This window comes from Leptonychotes weddellii, chromosome 8 (assembly GCF_054177405.1).
Source record: "Leptonychotes weddellii isolate Sample4059 chromosome 8, ASM5417740v2, whole genome shotgun sequence".
NCBI lineage: Eukaryota > Metazoa > Chordata > Mammalia > Carnivora > Phocidae > Leptonychotes > Leptonychotes weddellii.
In genome coordinates, this window is record NC_138376.1 from 127,699,075 (window position 1) to 127,711,315 (window position 12,241).

Below are 12,241 nucleotides of genomic sequence, written 5' to 3' on the forward strand. Positions count from 1 at the left end.
TGAGCAGGGAGCCCGATGTGGGACGCGATCCCAGGACCCTGGGATCACGACCTGAGCAGAAGGTAGACGCTTCACCAACTGAGCCATCCAGGTGTCCCTAAAAGAGGTCTTTAAATAAAATGTTACTGCAAATAAAGATCAAGCACTTTTTGACAACTAGTTCATTCATTCATTAAATAGTATTAAATGCTTACTATATGCCAGGTACTTTCCAAGGCATTTGAGATACCTCAATGAACAAACAAAACAAAACATAAATACCCATGCCTTCAAGGAGCTTACATTTTGGCAGAAAGAGACTAAGAGAGAGGTAAGTCAATCGCAAAGCATGTTGGAAGGTGGTAAATATTCTGGGGGGAAAAAGAAAAGGAGAAGAAAGGGAACGTAGCAGGAGCAGGTCACATTGCAGGATGAAAATAGAAGAACAGGGCAGAGAAAAGTATGGAATTTGGGGGGAACACAATCAACAGATCAAATTAAATAATCCATATTTACAAATCTATTAAAATGTGGCTATTTTACCTATTTGATGTTTTTTAATTACTATCGACTCTGCTCATACTCTATGCTTATTGAGCCTTCAACTATTATACTCAATATCAATCTACAATCAAATATTTGCACTTACACAAAATTCTAATGTGCATAAAAGTATTTATGAAGATCTTGCCAAGTGTGGCAAGAATTTCAACTCTAGGATATGTGGAATTCCGCTGTCTCTTCCTGGGGATCATTAGAGAAAGAGAAAACTGGGGTTTGTGTATAGAAATGGAAACAAAAAGCAGATGGCAAAGCAGGAGTGAAGGCTTTTTACAGTGAAGTCCTAGAAATAAAGGATGTGAAGAGGATAGGAGACCAGGACTTAGAGTTTGGTGATGACCTCTTAGATCTGTCAAGAAGAAGGATGGTAAGAAATATGTCAGAGGGACACACACGAGGTCCCTGTGAGCAGGAGCGCTTGCCTCGGGTTTTAGAAGGACCTCTCTGGCTGTTGAGCTGGGGGCCCGAGTCGGGGAGGAGACCAAGGAGAGAAGCAGGGGGACCAGTAGGAAGTGATCACTATAATGCAGGCAAAATATGACCTTGGGTGAGTGTAACGTGGTACCCAAGTGGCTCTGGCAGGTGGGAGTCCTGTGATTCCAGAACTTCTCTGAGGATAAATCAAGCAGAGCTATTTTTAACAGGGAACGTGACATTCAATCTCTATCATCGCTCTCCTGGTGAGTTCTCGTCACAGCAGATGAGCAAAGCTGGTGGGGGCAGAGATAGCTAGAAACTGAAATGCTTTTCATTGTGTCTTTAAAATATTTTGACAACTCAGATGTTCAATCTCTGATTCTGCAGATGTAGACAATCTGCATGTCAATGCTCCACGACGCTGCTTATATATGGCAAAAGTAAGTTCAAAGTTTAATTGACATATTCTATAGAGATTGCAAAGTATTCCTATTTTCTACTAATAGAGGCTGAGGAATGTGCATGAGTCAATAAGGTAAAATCTATGAATGGGCAGGCTGGAAACACAGCGGATGCTGGGTGTCAATCAATAATGGACATGTCCCCATCCTAGCCAGCAAGGCACTGTCCAGAAACCACAACATGTGATTTGTGTGACCACATCATTATTAGTCATGGGTAGGGAAGGAAAATCTCTTCCTCTACCCTTCAAGGTCTTCCAGCTGGACAAGAATTAAATTTACATGAGACAGATTAACAGGAAAAAAAACCCAATGTCCTGTTACCTGCGCACAGAAGCCCAATAATGAAAAGGACCAGGAGAGGCAGTTTTTATACATTTCAGACAAAAACACAATACATTTGTGAAGAATTGACAGGATAAAGAAAACAGGTGTTGGGGAGCTTTAATTAGTAGGGAATTTGGGAATTTGGGCTGAGGTATTAGATTAGGAAAAAAGTAACAAAGTTTGTTTCTAGGGCGTTCTCAGCTTTAAAGTCCAGATCTCTGATAATAAGGATGTCTTTTAACTTCTTAGTAAAAAGAAAGTATTTTTCATGAGTGATTTTTTCCTGTTTTCCTGCTCAGGGGGACAGAGGAGGCTCTGAGTGCCCTTGTATCAATTGCTGCCTAAGTAACTTTTACTTAAAACAATCAATATACCAAAGTGGCCCCTTTTGGGGCAGGCTGCCCTTGGCCCCTACACAGGGGTGTGGCATTTTGTCTCCCATTCCAGGCTCATCCTTTCACTGAAATATATAGAAACGGGAGGGGCTCCAAAGTTAGCAATACTACCAGAATTGCTAACTCTCTCTGCTGTCAACATCCAGGGAGACTATTAAAAACAGAAATTCACTTAAACTGTGGTATATATGCTTTAGGTTACATATTCAAAACAAGGTTTCTTTGGAGAGATAATTATATCTACAAAAGGAAAGTCACCTTTCTCTGTGAAAATTAAGGTTTTCTGGGCACATGGTGGGGAGAGAGACAAAAGTACCAAAAGCAGAACAGTTTGTGGACAGTTTCAGGGCAGACCCACCAGGATACAGAAGAGGCACCAAGAACCACCTCCCCATATAAGGTGACGGAGACAGTGCCCAACTCCCATCCCGTAGCAAGCATGCGACAAGGCCAAGGGAACCATACCACCGAGATCTTCTCAATCTCAATTACCAGTATTGTGCTCTTTGTTGAGCAATAGATACATTTTTCTCTAGATGTGCTCCTTTTCAAGGAAGTGATTATATAAATCTGAATTCCAAACATATATTAAATCACTTCTTTGTATATTAACGTCTCCTAGTCCTTTTTTCAGGAATAATAACCGGTTTCAGTTTAAACAGCTCAAAGGTGTAAGTGACTCCGGACAATGTTATTAATCTTTGTTTCCCCGGCGCAGGCCAGCACAGACTCAGGACTCAATCAAGTGTTAGAAATGAATGCTTGGATGCATGAGATCATAAAGATGGTCTGACCCGAGCTCTGCAGGAAAGAGAAATCGAATCGAGTTGGCAGAGGAGAGGTTTTGTGAGGATGCTACAGGCCAGAGCTAGGACTCACAAGGCATTCCTGGGGGAGGCGGGGAGTAGCTCATGGCACATCTGATCTCAGCCTCTGTCTGCATGTTACAGGATTTTTATTCCTTTAGTGCCCGAGGTTCTTCATCACACCACTCCGAAAAATGAAGAGGTAGACCAGATGAAGAGTGGTGGGCAGCAAAGCAGAGTTCATTGAGCAACAGTAAAAAGCTCCGGGAGAAGGAGGGGACCCGAGAGTTTGCCTCTTTGTCGTTCAAATCTAAGGGTTTTTATAGGCTCTTCTGAGGAACTATCTTGAGCATCCTGAGTGTGGGCCCCCGTGGATTGGCTGCTGAGTTGTGCCAATCAGAGCTCTGATCATGCACCCGTCTACCTAGCGGGTTATTGTTCACGTGTTGATGGTCTTTGGGCCTGACAACCGGAGACTAACTGCCTCAGCTTGTGATAGTGACCAATGTTTTAAGGTTCATTGTTTTGTTGCAGGATGTTTTGCAAAAGTCACTTCTGCAGAGGCTGCTAGACAGGATGCTCTTGTGGTCTTGTCTAAGCTGTAAAACAGGATGCTAGTGCGCTTTTGTCTTAGCTGTCCCAGCTCCCTGCTTTCTTGCTGGGGACCCTGGCCCTGATGACCTAAGTGTCCAGTTAACTCCTAACACACACACACACACACACACACACCGTGTCTTCTCTGTCCTGCTTATGACGGGCTCTCTCTCTTCATTGTTGCCGTGTTACTGTCACTGTCACTCACAGCCCCTCCCCCACGCTGGACAACACCTGCAGCTTGACTCCCGTGTCCCTGTGCCTCTCTCCTGAGATCTTTCTTGGGCCACAGAGGCCTGCTGGCTCATGCAAGGGCAACCCTGACCCAGTCAAAGATGGGACTGAACAAGTCACTTCCCCAGCGTCCACACTCCTTGCAGGGATCGTTCAGAGCCTAGGTCTCCCCACGTGTCCCAGCTGCCCCCAGCAGGCCTGCAACATGCTTTCCATTGGGCAATCACCCTAGGGCTCAGGGGTCCACCTGGCAGCGTTGAGGGTGGGCACCTCCTACCTGCCGCCCACCCATGGAACGTGTGGAATTCCCTCAGAAGGAGATTGCTGCAGTGATGGGCATCTCCAAAGTATGTCTCTCATGGGACTTGATTCTCTCGACAGTTATCATGAATTATGATTACCTCTCATTTTGGAAGAGGGAAAACAGGAAGTTAAGGCACTGAGCAATTTCCACCATGTTCCAAACCCTGCCTGGTCCTGTCAGGACACACAGCGGAGACTGAAAGATCACCTGTCTCAGCTTCTCCTTCAGCGACTGGAGGCTCCCATCAAATACTCGGGGTTCTTTGAAATATTGTGGATGATGCACCAATGAGAGCTCCCAAAGTCATGGTTCTGCACATGCCAAGGAAACTTGAAAGTGTACGATTTAGATGAGGGGGAAATGAAAAGTCATGCTCTGAACTTTACACATGAGAAGGAAGTACAGTAGCCCAATAGGCTTACCACAAACGTGAAGAGGGATACTCTAAGAAAGAATAAGCTAATAGTTATGTTTCTGAAACAATTAGATTAATAAATGCTCAGCCATTTTACAAGAGCATAAACCAATTTTATTTGTGTGCAAGGTCCTTGAGATTAAAAAAAAAAATCAATAGAGGCCATTTCACTTTACTACCTCAAGAGATTTTTAGCACATTTTGTCATTTCTACCAAGAACTGTGAGCTCAGTCTGTATTGAGAGTATAGGAAAATGTGTAGCAAAGCATTGTCCAGAGAGAGGGAAAATCTGAATTACTTTCAGTGAACTGAGAGGATTTGAAATGGAAAATACAGTGAAGCAAATAATTACCTTGAAACAGATCTTAAATACGCAATCACTTATGAGAGTGATTGCATTTCGGAAAAGTCCAAGATAAATTCTTGTAAGAGTAGACAATAAGAAATCTAGGTGATTTGGTTCAAAGATAATTTTCTTAACTAAAAATGAAGAGTCTGAATTCACATATAAAAAATCATACCCAGGGCGCCTGGGTGGCGCAGTCGGTTGAGCAGCCAACTCTTGGTTTTGACTCAAGTTGTGATCTCAGCATCGTGAGATCGAGCCCTGATCTCTCGCTCTTTCTCTCTCAAATAAATAAATCTAAAAAAAAAGTCATACCCAATATTTATGCTATTTTGAGCAAGAGTGGTCTAGATTTGAACCCCCGACGTAGTCCTACATGAAGCATGCTTCCCCTGCCCTTTGAGTGTTCCTGGCGCTGGGGGTGGAACTCATTCCCGTGGTTAAGGTTACTGCCCATGCACTCGTCCCTCAATCATGCAGCAGACGCACAGGGAGTCCTCCCTGCATTTGCTTCCTACTGCAGCTGTAACAAAGTAACACAAACTGGGGCTTACACAACAGAAACTTACCGCCTGGCTGTCCTGGGGGCTGTGGGTCTGGGATGCGGGCATCGCCCAGGCCACGCTCGCTCTGAAGGAGCTGGGAAGATCCCAGCCTCCCTCGGGGCTCCCGGCGGTTCCCTGGCTTGTGGCAGCAGAACTCGCGTCTCCCATGGTGTTCTCCCTGTGTCCACAGTCCCACCAGCTGCACGGGATTAGGGCCCACTACTCCAGTATGATCTCACCTTAATCATCTGCAGAGACCTTATGTCCAAGTAAGGTCATATCTGAGATCCTGGGTCTTAGAATTCCAACACCTTTTGGGAGGACACAGTTCCACCCACAGCAGTCATGAACACGCATCAAGCATTATGAAGATTTTAAGGTGCTGATATGGTACCTGCCCACAAGACCCAAAGCCCTCTTCTGGGGGACACTGACCCATAAACAGCATATTACCATATCTGTGATAATATATGCCGAGGAGGGGCTGCATGCCCACTCTGTGATGGCAAAGACAGCTTCCTGGACACGGTGAACATCTGAGATGGTTCTTAAAAATGAATCCTACTTAATGCAGCAAGAAGGAAGGGCGGGGTGTTCTAGGCTGGGAAACCTCCCCTGTTGTGGAGAGGGTGTGATGCTGGGGAGGGACAGGGCGAAGCGTGCTTGTGAAGGGGGCAGTGACATAGGACAGACAGGGGGTTAATCGGAAAGGATCACCCACTTTAGCGACAACAGTGCCCGCCAAGTGCCAGGGCAGAGGCCTGAGAGCAGCCCTGTTGGCTGGAAGTAAGGAAGGTGGAAGGCAATGACAATAAACTCCTTTTTCAGGTAAGTTTGCTAGCAAGGAGGAAAGCAGCAAATGAAGGAGGCTCCAGGCATCAGACAACCTGACGCTGTGGCTCAAATGAGGCATGGTCCTCTTGCAGGTGGAGGAGAGCCTGCCGGCCAAGACCGGGGCGAGCGGTGCGGAGCCACACCCCAGGGGACCGCTCCTCTCTGGACCCATGGGTGGGTCCGCCTTGTTTCTCGGCGCCCCTTCTCAGCGCTGTCCCCGATGGGCCTCTAGAGGCTACAGGAACCTGCTCCCAGCTGCACAAGAACATCCCTCCCTGTCATCTAAGTGGTGGCGCGTTTCAGTCCTGCTCCCACCCCAGGCCAGTAAGAGTCCCTGAGTTCCTAACCAAACAGCACCAGCTCCCAGAGTCAGAACAACTCAGGGAACTCATTAAAATGTTGAACACTACATCAGAAACTAGCGATGCACTGTATGGTGACTAACATAACATAATAGAAAGAAAGAAAGAAAGAAAGAAAGAAAGAAAGAAAGAAAGAAAGAAAGAAAGAAAGAAAATGTCAATTGCCCAGGTCCCACTAATCTCTGATTTCATTGGTCTCAGTTGAGGCTCAGGCATCCAGTTTTTTAAAGAATTTCCCACCACGGCACCTAGGTGGCTCAGACAGTTAAGCGTCTGCCTTCGGCTCAGGTCATGATCTCAGGGTCCTGGGATGGAGCCCCCCCATCGGGCTCCCTGCTCAGCGGGGAGTCTGCTTCTCCCTCTCCCTCTGCCACTCCCCTTGCTTGCGCTCTCCCTCTCTCTCTCAAATAAATAAATAAAATCTTAAAAAAAAATAAAAGAATTTCCTACAGATGAGCTTAATCTGCAGACAACATTGATTTAGACAAATTTGGGATCCACTCTTTAAGCTCAAAGGAAGGTTGGGGCTGTGGCATTACAAGGGCTACCATGCAGGAGAGGTGGGTGTTATGAAAAAAATTAAAAATGGAAAACAATTTTAGAAACACAGAGTCTTCTGGAAGGCAGAAGTAGGTAATGGTTGCTGTGTCAACAGCCAACTCAGTAGAAGAATAAAATCAAGGGAGGTCTTTAGTTTTGTTTTCCCCTATGTTTGGAATGTGGCTCACTTGGGCATGTTCACGAGTTAAGGGAAAAACCCATAGGGCACCTGGGAGGCTCAGTCGGTTAAGTGTCTGGCTCTTGGATTCCCCTCAGGTCATTCTCTCGGGGTCATGAGATCAAGCCCCACGCTGGGCTCCTGGTGGGGCTCTGTGCGGGGATCCTCTCCCTCTCCCTCCACCCCTTCCCTCTCTCTCTCTCTCTCTTAAAAAAAGGCAAAATTGAAGATAAAGGACAGAGGGCATACTCAATGAAGTGAGGTTACTGAAGAGTCAGTGAAGGCTATGTCTGCAAACTCAGAGTTCACAACAAACTAAATGGGCATAAAAGTTATTAACATACCCTGGGGCCCCTGCTCATAAGAGTAGAGTCTGAGATCCAGAACAAGCTTCTCCTTAGCAACAGGAAGTCATCAGACAAGTTGTACAGGAGGTAGTGAGTCTCGGAGAGCAGTTCTTTGAGGCCCCAAAAACCAGTGGTTACCTCTGCCCCTTGGGGAGCAGTGTCCTTAATCCGATGACCGCTGCCAGCTCAGGAACGTGCTCATCTACTCAGAGTGCCCTGACTCCCTCACTATTCCTGGCAGGAAAGAGACAAAAGCGAATCTACGACACACCCAATAGCAGAGTCTGCAAATTCATCCTGGAATTCAAAATTCTCCTCTTAAACTTAGCTAGCAGAAAACATGGGAGAAATGACATTGGCGGAGCAGATCCTATAGTTCTTGAGGTAATTCACATTTTAAATGAATTAGATCCAAGGGATTTATACACACTTGAACATAAAACATAGTACTCATTTAAATATAATAACTAGAAGGCTGAACGGAGCGCTGAAGCTGAGCAAACTCAGATGATAAAGTAGTAATTTTAGATCTGGTCTCTACAATAACAATAAATGGAGACTATGAAAAAATTATAGCTTAGTCTTGCAAAAATGTTCCTCCTTAGAATTTATTTTTACATTTATGAATGAATCTAAAGTAAATTAGAATATGGGACCAAATCCAAGTTAAGATATTCAGCATTCTGAAGGTAAAGACATTTTCTAAAGTTTAAATGTGCTCACTAACCAAAAAAATGTGCTCATTAACTACAAGTTCAAGTTAATTAAGATTATAAAAATAGTTCACAAAAAAAGGCAGTGGTGTTTGATTAAAGTTATTGCTGTTTCACTCATTCTGTTGATTTGGCCAATGTCCTTTATTAGTGTTATGAATAGGGATATATATATATATCAATGAATATCTTTCACAATTCTTTAATAGAAATACATAGTAATTGGATACATTTGACCTAGTGGCAAATTATCCTTTGTGATAAAACATTGTTAAATGCACAGTAATCTTCTGAGACTCCATGCAACTTTAAACATCATCTAGAATTATTTTGGTATTAAGACATTTCTATTCTGCTACTATTAATGCCTTATCCTTGAACATTTCCCCAGTTTCTTCCACTGCCGATTTCTCCTGTTCTTTTCATGTTTCCCACATCACAGAGACCAGAGAGAAACCCTCAGGATCCAGATCAAGGATTCACTATGTGTGTATGCACACCACAAGCCCCACTAGATGCTCAAAAAAAGAAAATGAGTTATTTTTGGAAAATGCTGCATGGTACATCTCCTTAGAGATGGACAGTGAGCTGAAAGAATGGCCTAGAAGAAGAAGTGATCTCAAACTTAGTTCTAATCTTGGACAAATCCCTTCATCTAATTGCTTTTTCATTCTTAATCTGTAAATTAGGGCCTGGATTTAGAACTCACAGATGTTAGAATTGAAAGGGAAGTTTAAAGTCATCTGGTCAGGGGCACCTGGGTGGCTCAGTCATTAAACGTCTGCCTTTGGCTCAGGTCATGGTCCCAGGGTCCTGGGATCGAGCCCCACATGGGGCTCCCTATTCAGCAGGAAGCCTGCTTCTCCCTCTCACACTCCCCCTGCTTGTGTTCCCTCTCTCGTTGTGTCTCTCTCTGTCAAATAAATAAATAAAATCTTAAAAAAAAAATAAAGTCATCTGGTCTGATCAAACACGTATTTCTATTTTATACGTGTGCATGTAATGTTATGAAAAGCTATATTTTTATTCTTCTGAAAGGATTATCTAATAAATGATGCTAAAAAGCTATCTATTATGGAAAAGCGGTAGTATGGGAAAACATTAAGCAATAATATCAGTGAAAAAGGCCGGAAAATTTATTTTTGTAATAGAACATGTAAAAAACTAGAAAAATAAAAAAACATTGGCAGGAATAAGTAAACATCCCCAAAGTATGAACATGGATAACCTCTGGGTGTACAGAATTGTAGACAGTTTCCTACTTTTTTACATTGTTGAGTATTGTCTAAAATTTCTAAGAGGTCAACATTACTTTTAGAAGAGCAAAACACTACACTCAGAAAATAATACATATTCTGAAGTTTTACCCTTCTCTCCCCAGAAAAGCTCAACTTCCTAATTTCCAAATTAGGGGAATGTAAGAGTAGGTGAAAATTCTGTCAGTTGCTTAATCCATTTTTCAAAGATTTTCAAGGTAGTTTAATTTTATGTGAAAAGTGAATGCCCGTCAAGAGAATGAGAAGGCAAGCCACTAACTGAGACAGAATTTTTGCAAAAGACATAGCTAATTAAGAACTGTTATCCAAAATATACAAAGAGCTCTTAAAACTCAGCAATGAGGAAATGAACAATCCAATTTAAAAAATGGGCAAAAGACCTAAACAGACACCTCCCCAGAGAAGACATGCAGATGGCAAATAGCAGGTGAAAAGATGCTCCACATCATGTGCCCCGAGGGACATGCCAATTAAAAGAATGAAGTATCCCTACACACCTATCAGAATGAGCAAACTCCAGAACACAGAAGACACCAAAGGCGAGGATGTGGAGCAATAGGAACTCCCATTTACCACTGGTGGGCATGCACATGCCAATATGGTATAACCACTTTGGAAGATAGTCTGGTAGTTTCTTACGAAACAAAATATACTCTTACCAAATGATCCAGCAACTGCACTCTTTAGTATTTGTCCACATGAGTTGAATACTCATGCCCACACAAACACCTGCATATTAATGTTGATAGCAGCTTTGCTCATAATTGCCAAAACCAACAAGTCCGTCAGCAGGTGAGACTATAAATACACTGTGGTACCTCCAAACAATGGAATATTATTCAGCACTGAAAAGAAATGAGCTATCAGTTCAAGAAAAGACATCCAGGAAACTTGAATGCATATTACTAAGTGAAAAAAACAAATAAATAAAATAAAATCTTTAAAAAAAAAAGGGGGGCGCCTGGGTGGCTCAGTCGTTAGGCATCTGCCTTCAGATCAGGTCATGATCCCAGGGTCCTGGGATCAAGCCCCGCATCGGGCTCCCTGCTCGGCCAGGAGCCTGCTTCTCCCTCTCCCACTCCCCCTGCTTGTGTTCCCTCTCTAGCTGTCTCTCTCTCTCTGTGTCAAATAAATAAAATAAAATCTTTAAAAAAAAGAAAAAAAAGTCAGTCTGTAAGGGCTACAGACAGCATGATCCCAACTATATGACATTTTGGAAAAGACGAAACTATGGAGACAGCGAAAAGATCCATGGTTGCCATAGGTGAGTGGGGGAGGGATGACTATGTATAGCACAGAAGATTTTTAGGGCAGCGAATCTATTCTATTTGGTATTAAAATGGTGACAAGTCATTATATAGACTTGTGGGGGCAGAGTTTACCTGGGAAATCTCTGTACTTTCTGCTCAATTTTGCTGTAACCTAAAGCTGCTCTAAAAAAACAAAGTCTATTAAAAAACTGAATAACTTTACTTATAAATATAAATAAACAGCCTCTGTCCTTGGAATTTTAAATCATTGCTTTTAATGCAAAGAATAATACGGAGATAGAGGAGAAGCCTGGGGAATAATCTTGAGGATCTATAAAGAGAATATTGCTGGAGCCTTTGGATCACCAACCCCCGCCCCCCCCATCCCCACCCCCTCCCCGATGCCTCACCCACCACTCCTGCCACCATCCTGGGACCAAATACCTGCCTGGATTTATCTATAAAACAGGCCAATAAAAGATTTTTTTTTTAATGATACTAATTTAAGTTGCTTGCTGTCCCTTGAAAAGAGTTCTATACTTTAAAGAGTCCTAGTAGATTATTCTCACAAACACAAAATCTCATAAAAGCTAAGTAACGTAGCAATTGAAACTAAGCTCACTGGTAGATGCGCTTTCGCTTCTCGTACTAACTTAGCGTTCGCTTCAGGTCCACCATGTGAACAAGGGCAGACGTGGCTGTGCGGATGCTCAGCAACGGAAGGAACATTTCTTCAATGAGCTTGAAATGCCTAGAAAACAGGCGCTTGCAATAGTTACAATATTTATATTTATAATTAGAGTTTGCATTTTATGTAACTTGATCTATAAACTTCGCTCTAATGTAAATCGAAAATTCATTTAATTCCTTAGAAAATACATTCTCATCTTTTCCTCCAGCTGGCACGCAGGTGGTGCTCATGCGCACAGATTGTTGCGGGGTGGGGGCGGGAGCAGATTCAGTATCCAACCTCAGCCCCGCACCTTCATCTCCAAAACAAAAAACCAAGCAGAGGGCAAGTGAGATGATGTCTTAACGGAATACACTGCAACGGGGACGACTAGGAACATGGTTCTCCAGTGGTATTCCCACTTTGTGAGCACCACACGCTTCTCGGACGCCTCCATGCCCTGGGTGAGGGTGCTGGGATCCCAGTGAGACCTGCCCTCCTGTGTGCATGCATCCCGCCTCTTCACACTTTCTCCCAGGGATTCTAGGACTTTGGGGGATTCCCTTTCCCCCAGTAGGTCTGGGGCTCCCCAAGGATTTTTGGGTGTGTCCCCGAGTCTGATTTCATCCTAGCGCCCCTCTCACCACACACAGGGAACATGCCTTCAGCAGTTGAGCTACGTGCA

General features: G+C 43.7%; 1 long non-coding RNA gene across 1 annotated transcript; it reads right to left on the reverse strand.

The window, feature by feature from the left end:
- Positions 1 to 1,188: 1,188 nt before the first annotated feature.
- Positions 1,189 to 11,218, reverse strand: LOC145723171 (uncharacterized). Its single transcript, XR_014148058.1, has 2 exons — positions 10,296 to 11,218; positions 1,189 to 4,389 (listed from the first exon to the last, which is right to left on the reverse strand). It is a non-coding gene; the product is annotated as an uncharacterized LOC145723171 (long non-coding RNA).
- Between the last annotated feature and the right edge of the window lie 1,023 nt (positions 11,219 to 12,241).